Genomic DNA, 12,077 nt, shown 5'->3' with positions numbered 1-12,077 from the left:
TTAAAATTATTTCACTCATTTTTAATTTTTTAACTTAATCATCCAACTAATATTAGTCAAGCGCCAAGCTTTGTCCTAGGTGCAGTGCTAGGTACTTGTGACAAAAACAAGCTGCCTCGAGTGCCCTCGTGATCTAATTGAGGAGCAGGTGAACTAAATGCTCTGGGATGTGGACTTTGGTCTTAACAAAATGCTTTATGAGATCACATAATTGATTTCTCCTAGAGTCATGGGTAGTTTCTTCATGATATTGATGTTGATGATGTGCCCTGTTAGGCTGAATAACGTTTTGTCCAGTAGCAATGGAAAGAAAACAACACGTTGGGTAGAGTGCCTGGAATAAACAAGGCCCTGAGTCTTGTATACACATGGAATATTTTGTGAATAGGAGGGATTTGACATGGTAAGAACCCAGGAAGCTATAGGGACAAGAGTGGGATATAAGGCTGGACATGTAGTGTGAGTGTAGTTCAAGAAGAGCATGCCTACGTTTATCAATACAGATCATGCTGAGAATTTTCTTTCAGCTCTTCTCTCTCATTATATATCTTTGCAACTAGAAAGCCTTGTAAACACACATTTACCCAAAGTCAGCTGTTAAAAATCTATAGAGGCAAATTTTAGGAATGTGCAGCTCTTTCCTTAACAGACAAAACATTTTCTCTCTTCTCCTCTTAGAGCCAACCTTGTTTTTCCCAGAACTGACCTCAAGCCTCTGTAGAGCTATGCAAGGCAATGAAGCAGAGAATAGTGGTCAAGAAAGAATAGATTGAAAATAAAATAAATCTCTAAGGGAGTAGTAAATGGTTTAATAAAGGGACATTGGAAAATGAGGTAAAGAAATCCAGAATCTAGACCAAACTATAAAAACATCTAGTCATACAGTTTGCAAAATTTGCTTAAACTGTCCGAGATGGTATTTTCTTTTCTGAACTGATAGAGTTGACTTGACATTTTTGAAAGTCCCTCTAAATATAATATTCAATGACTATAAGATCTGTGATATGAAAAGAACATTGGAAATTGGGAAAGAAAATTTTCAATCATTGCTTTGCCTTTAATTAATTCCATATCCTTGAAAATCTTCATACAATTTTATTATTTATAATAGAAGTTAATAGTAGCTGCAACTACTCTGAGCATCTCTCTTTGAACACAACTAGGGTTTTATTTCACAGGCTATATGAATGCTGAAGTTCCTTTCTTTATTACTCAGTTTAACTAAGTATAAAATCAGTGTGACAGTGTGCAACCTATTAGGTATGGTATCTCTACAACATGAAAAAAAATGAGCTACCCTTGAGAGGCTGAAGGTGGAAGTGGTCACGGTTAACACAAGGTAAATTAAATATCTCTTACTGGAAATGTTCTGCCAAAGACCATGTCCACAGCAGCCAGGCTGAGAATCGTGCTGTCTCACTAATAGATCTCCCCTGGTATACAATCCCCATCATATCATCAGGACAAATCAGATGTAACCATAAATTCATAAATTACAACCATTTAAAAAATATTTCCATGGCCAGGCTACCTTGCTTTACAATTTTCTATTGTAACTAAGTCAGCCATTTTTCTGGGCCATTTGTAACCTCATACAGGCTAATTAGGAATTTTTTCCAATGACAGAGACAGAAGTACAATTCAAGGTGCTGTGACAGACCCTGTTAGAACAAAACCTTACTTCCTTTCAGTTTCTCAACAACTCAGAAATGTACGTTTCAGTGTTCCCACTACAAAGATGAGAAGATATTGAGACTTAATACATGAATGAACCATTTTTCCAAAGGCATATAACTAGTGTTGACATAATGTTGACATAAGGAGCTTTGAATTCGGTTCTATGTAATGAAAACAATAAAATGTAACTAGACACATGTTTGTATGTGCACACATATGAATTTGTGTGTAACTTATTAAAAGATGAATGCACTATAGCATCTCTTGATTACATAAGGTTAATGGAGCTTTAACAAGTACATGGCTACATTTTGCTGGTAAGTAAAAAATGATTTGTTTTAAAAAACCCTTCTTCCTCTAACTGAATTATGTTGAAAATAGAATCCATTCATAAGAAATCCACACATAAATGTCATTCATCCTGAAAATGTCTATAAACTGGATGTGGAAACCAAATTGGGAAACATTATTTTAAAAGAAAAAAATGATGGAAGTTTGTTTTACAAATCGTGTTCAAAGTATTCTAAATGAAGTCTCCTCCTCTCTCCTAGTAATGCTTTCCTATGCAGTTACATGTTTTAGTATTTCCATTCAAATGGTGGAGGTAGCAGTAGCTAAATACAAGTGCATGTGTCTCCTTATTGTCTACTCATATTCCCAGTAATCTAGATTTATGGGGCATCTACCCTTCTTCCTCACCTGCAAAGTCCTAGGACATTCAGGTAGCCAATCTGCCCTTAAATATGTCTCTAAGGAAATGGTGGTGCTAATTAGTATTGGAATTTACTGCCTTCCATTTTATTGACTTGTCCTACTTTCTTCGATAATTAACTAATGAGTAAAGTAATGAGCTACGTTAGTCAGTTATGCTGTTCAATTAAATGGCAAATCAATTATTGAAAATAGTTTCGGACAGCTCTAATGTTGGCATGATGTGTGTATGTGTGTGCATATTGAATGTGAGTGTAATTATGTCCTAAATATTACAAAGTCAGTCTTTGTGAGGATATTTTGACTGAAAAGTCCCTTTCAGACTATAGTACAGATATGATCAGATACCAAAATGCAAATAAATCATTATTTGTCCATATTCATTTTATAGTTTTCAATTTTTACTTGATGAAGACATCATAGAATACTTGGGCTTATGTGAAATACATTACAAAGCAATACCTAGTGAATGTATGTTAAGAGAGATCACACAAAAAAACTGAAATCAACTTTTTTTAATTTAAAAGGGTATTGAAGAGGAGGATAGGTTGATATAGTTGTGATTAAAAGTTTTTGTTTTAAGCTTAGGTTGTTCATCTTAAATTTTTTCCAATTTTTCTTTAATTATATTGGAGACATCCTTACATTTGAACATTTTATCTAAAATACAATGCATAAATGTTTATTTGGCATTCATTCTTACTGTAGAGTGAGAGCACATGCATGTGTTCACATGGTGCACTCACACACATCTGTGAGGCTGAGAGCCTCTGTCAGTCTCTGGCCTTGGACATCCCCTGAGGACAGGTGAAGGGTCTGTGTCAGCTCCTCCCCAGCCACTCTCTCAACCACACTGCCATTTCCAATCTTCTCAACTCTCAGTTTCTCACTTAGTTCTTTAGAATGTGCCTGTCATCTGCATGTCTTCTCTGAATGTTATCTTACACTGATAGTTTACTGAGTATTTTAGATAGAACATCCCATAGTTTTTCTTTGCTCTTGAGGTTGTGGCAATTTAATATATTGACATACATAACTGGTTCAGCACAGTACATTTTTTAAAGCATACCCTGTCTTACTTAGGTTACAATTCTTCAAAGCTGCTGTCAGTTATAATACTACAGACTATCCAAACTTACAAAAACCCATTACTAATTAAAAAATAAAAATTTTTAATTTAGGATTTGCTCCATTCTTATTTTATCTTCATGACAGACTGTTGTCAGCAATATAGTAGAATAATTACCATATTTTCCTTTAATACAATTTATGAAGATGATAATTTTAAAGCTCTTAAGATCCTTAAGAAAATCTTCTTTCACAGAAAACTTAAGTAAAAGTTTAAATGGTACAACTTCTGTTAGCATGAGAGAATGCAATTTGCACCTTTAAATGTCCTTAAATTCTTTAAAGGTGTAAACATGTTTTTTATCCCCTAAACTACAGTTTAAAACCTTAACCTTCAAAGTGATTAAGCTCTGTTATAGGAACAACAAAGCAAAGCAAATCAAAGCCAGGTCAAAAGAAGGCAACATCAAGTTTTTATTTCCAAACAGTTCTAATTCTGTATTTGTGTTCTTGCCTGAAATGAAGCAAGGAACACAAACATTCCCATATGAATCAAATTAGAATTTACATATGAATTACATTAGAAATATGAGCTCCATCAAGGCATAATTAGCACTGTCCTGGGTTATGTGAAGGCGAACAAAATTAAATAAGAGCAATTTCAAAGGCAAGTTTTGTTTTGCCCCTTCAACTAAGCCAGTTTAATCAGTGATAATGACTGAAATAAATCCACTCTATCCAAAGTAATGTACAGCCCACCATATTGTGTGAAATGTCATAACTGACTTAGTAAATCATAAAGTCAATGAGAGGACATCACTCATGGGTCTTTGACATGGTTACTTTGTGCTTAATGCCAAATGTAAAGGTGGGAGGACTTGATCCAATCAGAAAGCCTAGGGAGGGCTAATGTTACAATAGTATTCCAGGGAGACATCAAAAAAGTCAAGCAGACTCTTAGAATGACAATCATACACCTTTTGTCATGCATTTGTTGATATTGTTACTAGAATTGCTATTTTATGCTTGTGGAAGACAAAGACTGAAATTGCTCCCTGCAAAATAGTAGTGCTACTAAAGAAACAGAGATGGAAATACTAACTGGAATCAGCATGGTGACATAGAAGCGCTTCAGCCACTAAACAGAGCTGTGGTTTATGAGTGCCTCTCTTAATGAGCTAAACTCCAGTGACCATAAAACTGAAATATAATTATGACATTAAAGATGCCTATATTTGAACTTAATTATTAATTAATTTAATGAGAGGAGGTTGTAAAATTGCTAATTAAATGGCTCTGTAAAACTGCAGACGGTGGAGGATTTACCAAATGATGAATCCCACAACAGTGTTTTGCTATATCAAAATTCTATTAATATACAGTATGCCAGAAGTGTTAGTCAGAAAGTGTGCAGTGCAGAATGACCTAAAATTTCAAAGGACAGCAACCGCGAAGCTACCTTAGTCCCTCCACTTAGAGCGGGTACTAGAGTCTGATAATGAACTGAGGAGGTCAGCGGATAGAAGATGAGTCACAATGAGAAATCTGGAGAAATAAAGGGTTTTTTTTTTCTTGTTGTTGAGTCACTTGCTCTCTTAGATCTTGTGGTGGTTAGGAGTGTCAAGGTCAACTTGCTTTGCATGAATCAAAGATATAAGCTTGCAAGAAGTCTAAATATTAATCCATTCTAGAAAGAAGACAATACTTCATATAACATATTTGTGGAAATGCAATTCAATAGAGATTGCAGTTCTTAGCAATTAATATATTGGAACAAACAAACATGATTTTAGCATGAGACAGATGTAGGTTTAAATCATTGCTCTAATCTTTATCACCTAGGTGACTTTGGAGGAGGAGGTACGTTTCTCTGGGCCTCAGTTTATTCATCAGTAAAATGGGATAAATGTTCCCATAGGTCTGTTGGGAGGATTGCAACAATAAAATACGTCATGCACCTAGCACAGTACTTACTCACAGAGGTGCTTAAAAAAGAAAGATAAGTAAAGCAGAACACTACATTTTGAATTAGAAAATGAGAAACGCCGTTTGTGAGATGCCCACACCACATCGTAGTATGATATAGTACTTTAACATCAGTACCTAAGGTGCAGTATTCAACTAATGGCAGGCTTTCAACATAATGAATTCATTAGGTGAAAAATATGCCTCATCATTGTTCAATCTAATTCAGAAGAATATTTACTGAAGCACTTCTAACCCTACAAGGGTCAAGCATGAGCAGGGAAATATAATATTTAAGGAAGTTTTCAAAGAATTGCTAAATGATATTCAAAGTAATTAATATGGTGTGCTAATTGTTTATACAAGCTTAAAATTGTCTTTATCAATAGGCAAAATAAACAGATTTTCTTATCACAAAAATATGACTAAAATGGATTCAAATTGAATGCTACTGTTTGAATTACTTAAATAAATGGAAAGTTCTTGTTTTTTTTTAATTTTTATTGGAAAGATTTTCCAGTTGACATGAATTTTAATTATTTTAAAAGCCAGTGATAATTATAGAAATCATAATAATCAATAGATGCTATCTTGATTCCCAGAGTGGACTTATGATTAGAATAAGTGCCTGAAAATATTAATTAGCTACTCTTCTGTTACAAAATTTCAAACTAATTGAACAAGGAAAATAATTCAGCAGCCAAGTCCTGTGTTTGGTTTCTTACAGCACAAAACTATAGGGTATACCATCACATGACATAACAGAAAAAACTGCAAAGGCAGGAGGGCCATTGTTTTTAAGTTTGAATAAGTGAAATAATTTATGATAACAAAAATCAGTGAATTTTTTAGTAAGAAAATAAATACAGAAAATATAAATAGCTAGGATTAAACATAATATTTAATCTTTCCTCCCCTTGCATTCATGTGCACAGATATGAGGTCTGTCCAGGAGGTATACAGCAATGTACTATGAGAAAGAGACATTTACTGAAGAAGATACAAGACACAAGAAGTATTGTACATAGGACAATGACACCTCAGTCCACTTCAGTGTGAGTACCCTGGATCCTCACACAGTTCTCCCAGTCACCATTAGCTGCCCCATCGTATTTTCTTTAATTTCGTCAATGGTCTGAAATCTCTTTTCTTTCAAAGGAAATTTTAGTTTTGGGAAAAGCCAGAAGGTCAGGGTGCCAAATCTGGGCTGTAAGGGGGCTAAGTCACCTGCATGATTTAATATTTCACCAAAATCTCTGCATGAGATGTGATGCATGAGTGGACATGTTATTGTGATGAAGTTTTCAATCAACAGTTACCCATAGCCGTGGCCTTCTGAATCATCTGAATAGTTTCCAGGAAAGAACATTCAAGCTTAGCACAAATTCAATGCAGATTCATTGCTCTACTCACTCGGTCATTTTGAATGGGACAACCACAGTACACATGCTCCCTCAATGGCGTCTGCTGCCCCCACTGACTAATACAGTGAAATCTTCATTGTCCATGTTTGCGCATTCCACTGTCCTTGGCTGCCAGGTTATATCGATGTCATGCAAGCTGTTCTCGTTATATTAAAAAAGGCTGGGCTTCTTCTGGATGGATCTCTTATATGCACACTGATATTGATACATAATTACTGAGTGAAAGAATGTTGAGTGTCAGAATAGTGAACATTTATTCTAAGACAAAAAAAGGTTCCAAATAATTTAAAAATTCTGTATCTATCTATGTTTATATTGACTTTGCATCAATTAAGCATAAACTTTAGAACGCATAACTTATCTACTGGTGTCTTTATTATTTATAAGAGAATTTCTCCAAAGGTATAATTGGATATCAAAATCTGTATTTAGCAAAACATACCCTTTCTTCTGTATATTTTTCTCACTGTAGCTTTTCATAAAATTTTCAAGTATTTAGCTTTTAAAACAGTCAAATATAGTTTCTGGATTTTGTATCATTTATAAAAGTTTCCACATTTTTGGTATTACAAAAATATAAAGATATGCTTTTGTTATGTTTAAATAATTGATGTGCTTAAAATTTTGAGTAATGAGAAAGAGAGCTGTATTTTTTAAGGTGGACATTATGTACATGTAACTCCATACACTTTACCCCAGTGATATGAATAACATCTTTATAATAAACCACTGTATTTGTTGGGGTCCATTATTGAAAACCATTATTTACCACTGATTTAGTTTATATTAAATATTTACATTATTATATTTTATTTATTGGAAATTTTATTTGTTCATTTTTTAATATTTATTTTTGACTAGCTGAAGTAGTTATAAAATAATTTTTATTGACTTTTATTACTTGTACAGATTAATTACAGGGAATAATTTGTGTTATAATTTAGGCTTACCTCATAGGATAGTTTTATTTATTCAATTTTTAAATGTTTTCAGTAAAATTATAAATGTTTATATAAAAATTACACTTTTTTGTTGAATTTATACAAGGCACTGCATAGTTTTGCCATTATTATAAGTTGAATCTTTCTGTCCATTATATTTTTTCCAATTTTATTGAGGTATAACTAACAAATAAAATTGTATAAATATAAAGTATACAACATGATAATTGATATACAAATAGGTTGGGAAATGATAACTAAAATCAAGTTTGCTAATACATTCATTAACTCACAAAATCACAATTTTTATGTGGTGCAAATGCTTTATATTTACTCTCTTAGTACGTTTAAAGTATACAGTATAGTATTGTTAACTATACTCACCATATTGTACATTAGAGATCCCCAGAACTTATATTATAATTGCAATTTTTACTATTTGACCTACATCTTTCAATTTCCCCCACCCTCCAGTCCGTGGCAGCGACCATTCTACTATCTATTTCTATGAGTTCAACTTTTTTTTTAGATCCCAAATATAAATATGCATATAGATTATTTACCTTTTTCTGTTTTTTCTGTCCAACTTCTTTAACTTAGCACAATGCCCTCCAGATTCATCCATGTTGTTTCAAATAGCAGAGTTATTTTCTATTTTCTATATAGCTGTTTATTATATATAGGCAAAAGGAAATTAATAATAAATAATATAATTAATAAATATGTAATAATAAAAGAATAAACTCTGTGCTTTGCATCCTCACAACTGTGAATCTATTTTGCCCACTTCTGTTTGTATATATCTATATATATGATTCGCTTTATCAATTATATTTCTGTTGAGTTTTGTATATGAGAGTTATTGACATTTTTATTGTGTATTATCTTATTTATATACATACACACATTTTATTGATTATGCTATTACAGTTGTCCCATTTTTTTCCTTGCCTTTATTCTCCTCCACCCTGCACCCCCCATCCCACCAGCATTCCCCGCTGGCTTAGTTCATGTCCATGGGTCATACATGCACGTTCATTGGCTTCTCCATTTCCTATATTATTCTTAACCTCCCCCTGTCTATTTTGTACCTACTATTTATGCTTCTTATTCCCTGTACTTTTTCCCCCATTCTCTCCCCCAACCCCGGTCTTCATTTCTGTGATTCTGTTCCTGTTCTAGTTGTTTGCTTAGTTTGTTTTTGTTTTTTTTTTTAATTTTATTTAATATTTTTAAAAATTTTATTGAATTTATTGGGGAAAATTACTTAATACAATTATGTAGGTTTCAATTGTACAATTATATAATACATAATCTGTATATTGTATTGTGTGTTCACCACCCCAAGTCAAGTCTCCTTCCAACATCATTTATTTCCCACTTTGCCCTCTTCACCTCATCCCACTCCACCTTTCCCTCTGGTAATCACCACACTGTTTGTATGTATGAGGTTTTCCTTATTTGTTTATTTGTTTTTGAGTACTCCCTTTACTCTTTTCACCCAACCCCCCAACTCCCACCCAACAGGTGTCAGTCTCTTCTCTGTGTCTGTGAGTCTGTTTCTCTTTGTTAGTTTGTTCCGCTTTAGATTCCACATATGGGTGAAGTCATATGATAGTTGTCTTTATTTGATTGGCTTATTTCACTTAGCACAATGTTCTCCAGTTTCATCCATACTGTTGCAAAAGTTAAGGTTTCTTTCTTCTTAAAGGCCAAGTAGTATTGCATCCTGTAAATTTACCACACCTATTTTATCCATTCAGCCAATTATAGACATTTCAACTGCTTCCAAGTTGTGGCTATTGTAGATAACACTGCAATTAACATAGGTGTGCATATATGCTTTCCAATTAGTGTTGCAGGTTTTTTTGGATATATACTCAAAAGTGGAATCATTGGGTCATATGGCAGTTCCACTTCTAATTTTTCAAGGTAACTACATATGGCTTTCCACAATGGCTGTACCAATCTGCATTCCCACCAACAGTGCAGGACGGTGCCCTTTTCTCCATTTCCTTGCCAGCACTTTTGTTTGTTTATTGATGATAGCTATTCTCACAGGCAAGAGGTGACATCTTATTGTGGTTTTAATTTTCATTCCTCTGATGATTGTGATACTGAGCATCTTTTCATATGTCTATTGGCCATCTGTGTGTTCTCTAGAGAAGTGTCTATATGGGTCCTCTGTGCATGCCCATTTTAATTGAATTGCTTGGTTATTTGTTTTGTTATTTTGGTGTAGATTTTTTAAGTTATTTATAAATTTTGCATGTTAACCCCTTATCAAAAGTATCATTGGCAAATATGTTCTCCCATTCAGTAGACTGAGTTTTCATTTTGTTGAAGGTTCCCTTTGCTGTGCAAAAAATTTTAGATGGATATAGCTCCATTAGTTTATTTTTTGTTTTGTTCCTTTTGCCAGAGGATATATATCAGAAAAAAAAAAAAGTATTGCTACAAGATTGCCCAAGATTTCATAGCCCATGAATTCTTCCAAGATTTTTATGGCTTAGAGTATAACACTTAAGTGTTTAATCTATTTTGAGTTTACTCTTATGTATAGTGTAAGAAGTTGGTTTAATTTCTTTTCTTTTTTTTTTTTTTTTGCATATATCGGTCCAATTTTCCCAACACCATTATTTGAATAGATTATTTTTATCCCATTGTATGTTTTTTCCTCATTTGTCATATATTAATTGACTATTAAGGTGTGGGTTTATTTTTGGGCTCTTTATTTTGTTCCATTGATTTATGTGTCTGTTTTTATGCCTGTACCATGCTGTTTTGATTGCGATGGAATTGCACTATAGTTTGGCACCCCTATGATAAATGTTGGAGCACATAAAGTTGTCCTAGAGGTTCTTCAGCCTCTCCTCTTTATTATTTTTTTTTTGAATTCTTATTTCTTCATTCTTCTGGTGGGATGTTTATTTCTTCCTTTTGTTCTAAATGGTTGATTTGAGTCCCAGTTTCCTTCCCTTCACTGTTGGTGCCCTGTATATTTTTCTTTATTTCACTTTGTATAGCATTCACTTTTTCCTCTATTTTGCAACCATATTCAACAATTTCTGTGAGCATCCTGATTACTAGTGTTTTGAACTTTGCATCTAACATTTTGGCTATCTCTTCATCACTTAGTTCTTTTTCTGGAGTTTTGATCTGTTCTTTCATTTGTGCCATATTTCTTTGTTTCAGTGCACCTGTTTCATTGTAAGGGGCAGAGACTTAGGTATTCCTTGGGGTGGGGCAACTCATGTCACTGTGTTGTGGCACTGTTTGAGAGGGAGGGGTCACATGGGGTATAATGCCACTTGCTTGGCTCTCACCTCACTCTCATTTCCCAAGGCAGATTGTGCTCTCTGAGGTGCTGATTCCCAGGTTGGGGGCTGGCTTGTGTATGTTCTAGGATTCATTCCATGGACCTCTCCAATGGACTCTCTTGTGAGACTGGGAGTTTCTCCCATCACTGCAATCCCCACAGGTTTTTATAGCCAGAGGTTTTGAAGCTTTCTTTTCCCGCACTGAAACGCTGCATTGCATGATCTGTCTCTCTCCCCAGTAGTTCCTCCCTGCTTATCTGCATGCAAACGTGGGAAATCCCATCCACCAGCCACCTCCTTGCCTGCCCAGTCTGCAGCCTTGGGTCTTGTTTTTTGTCATTTTCACCCTGGCTGCTCTTCTCTGCCCCTCCTACCAGTCTGGATGAATGTTTCTCCTTTAACTCCTTGATTGTCTGACTTTCATGCAGTTTGATTTTCTGATAGTTCTGGTTGTTTTTTGTTTTTAAATTGGTTGTTATCCTTATTTTGCTTGTATGAGGAAGTGAAGTGTTTCTACTTACACCTCCATCTAAGCCAGAACTTAAAAGAATCTTAGTTTCCCCTTTCTGATAGTTTATTATTGAGGTATAAAAATGCAATCAGTTTCAGAATATCTATTTTGTATCCTGCTTGTCTCTCATATTTTGGTGGAATCTTTTGGGTTCTCTCTCCAAAGTATCATATTATCTGAAAATAATGACAATTTTACTTCTACCTTTTCAATTTAGATGCCTTTTATTTCTTCTTATTTGATTGCTGTGTTAGAACTTCCAGTAGTATGTTCCATAAGAGTGGTGAAAGCCAACATCTCTTTCTTATTCTCTATCTTAAAGGGAACATTTGTAATTTTTGACTATTGAGTATGATATTTGTTGTGCATTTGTCATATATGCCCTTTAATACACTGAGATATATTCCCTCTATTCCCACTTTGCTGATAGTTTTTATCATAAACGAGTGCTGGATTTTAT

This window comes from Pteronotus mesoamericanus, unplaced genomic scaffold (genome assembly GCF_021234165.1).
Source record: "Pteronotus mesoamericanus isolate MK-2021 breed Mesoamerican mustached bat unplaced genomic scaffold, CSHL_Meso_final scaffold_31, whole genome shotgun sequence".
NCBI lineage: Eukaryota > Metazoa > Chordata > Mammalia > Chiroptera > Mormoopidae > Pteronotus > Pteronotus mesoamericanus.
The sequence above is the reverse complement of the archived record's forward strand: the minus strand, read 5'-3'. Positions refer to the sequence as shown.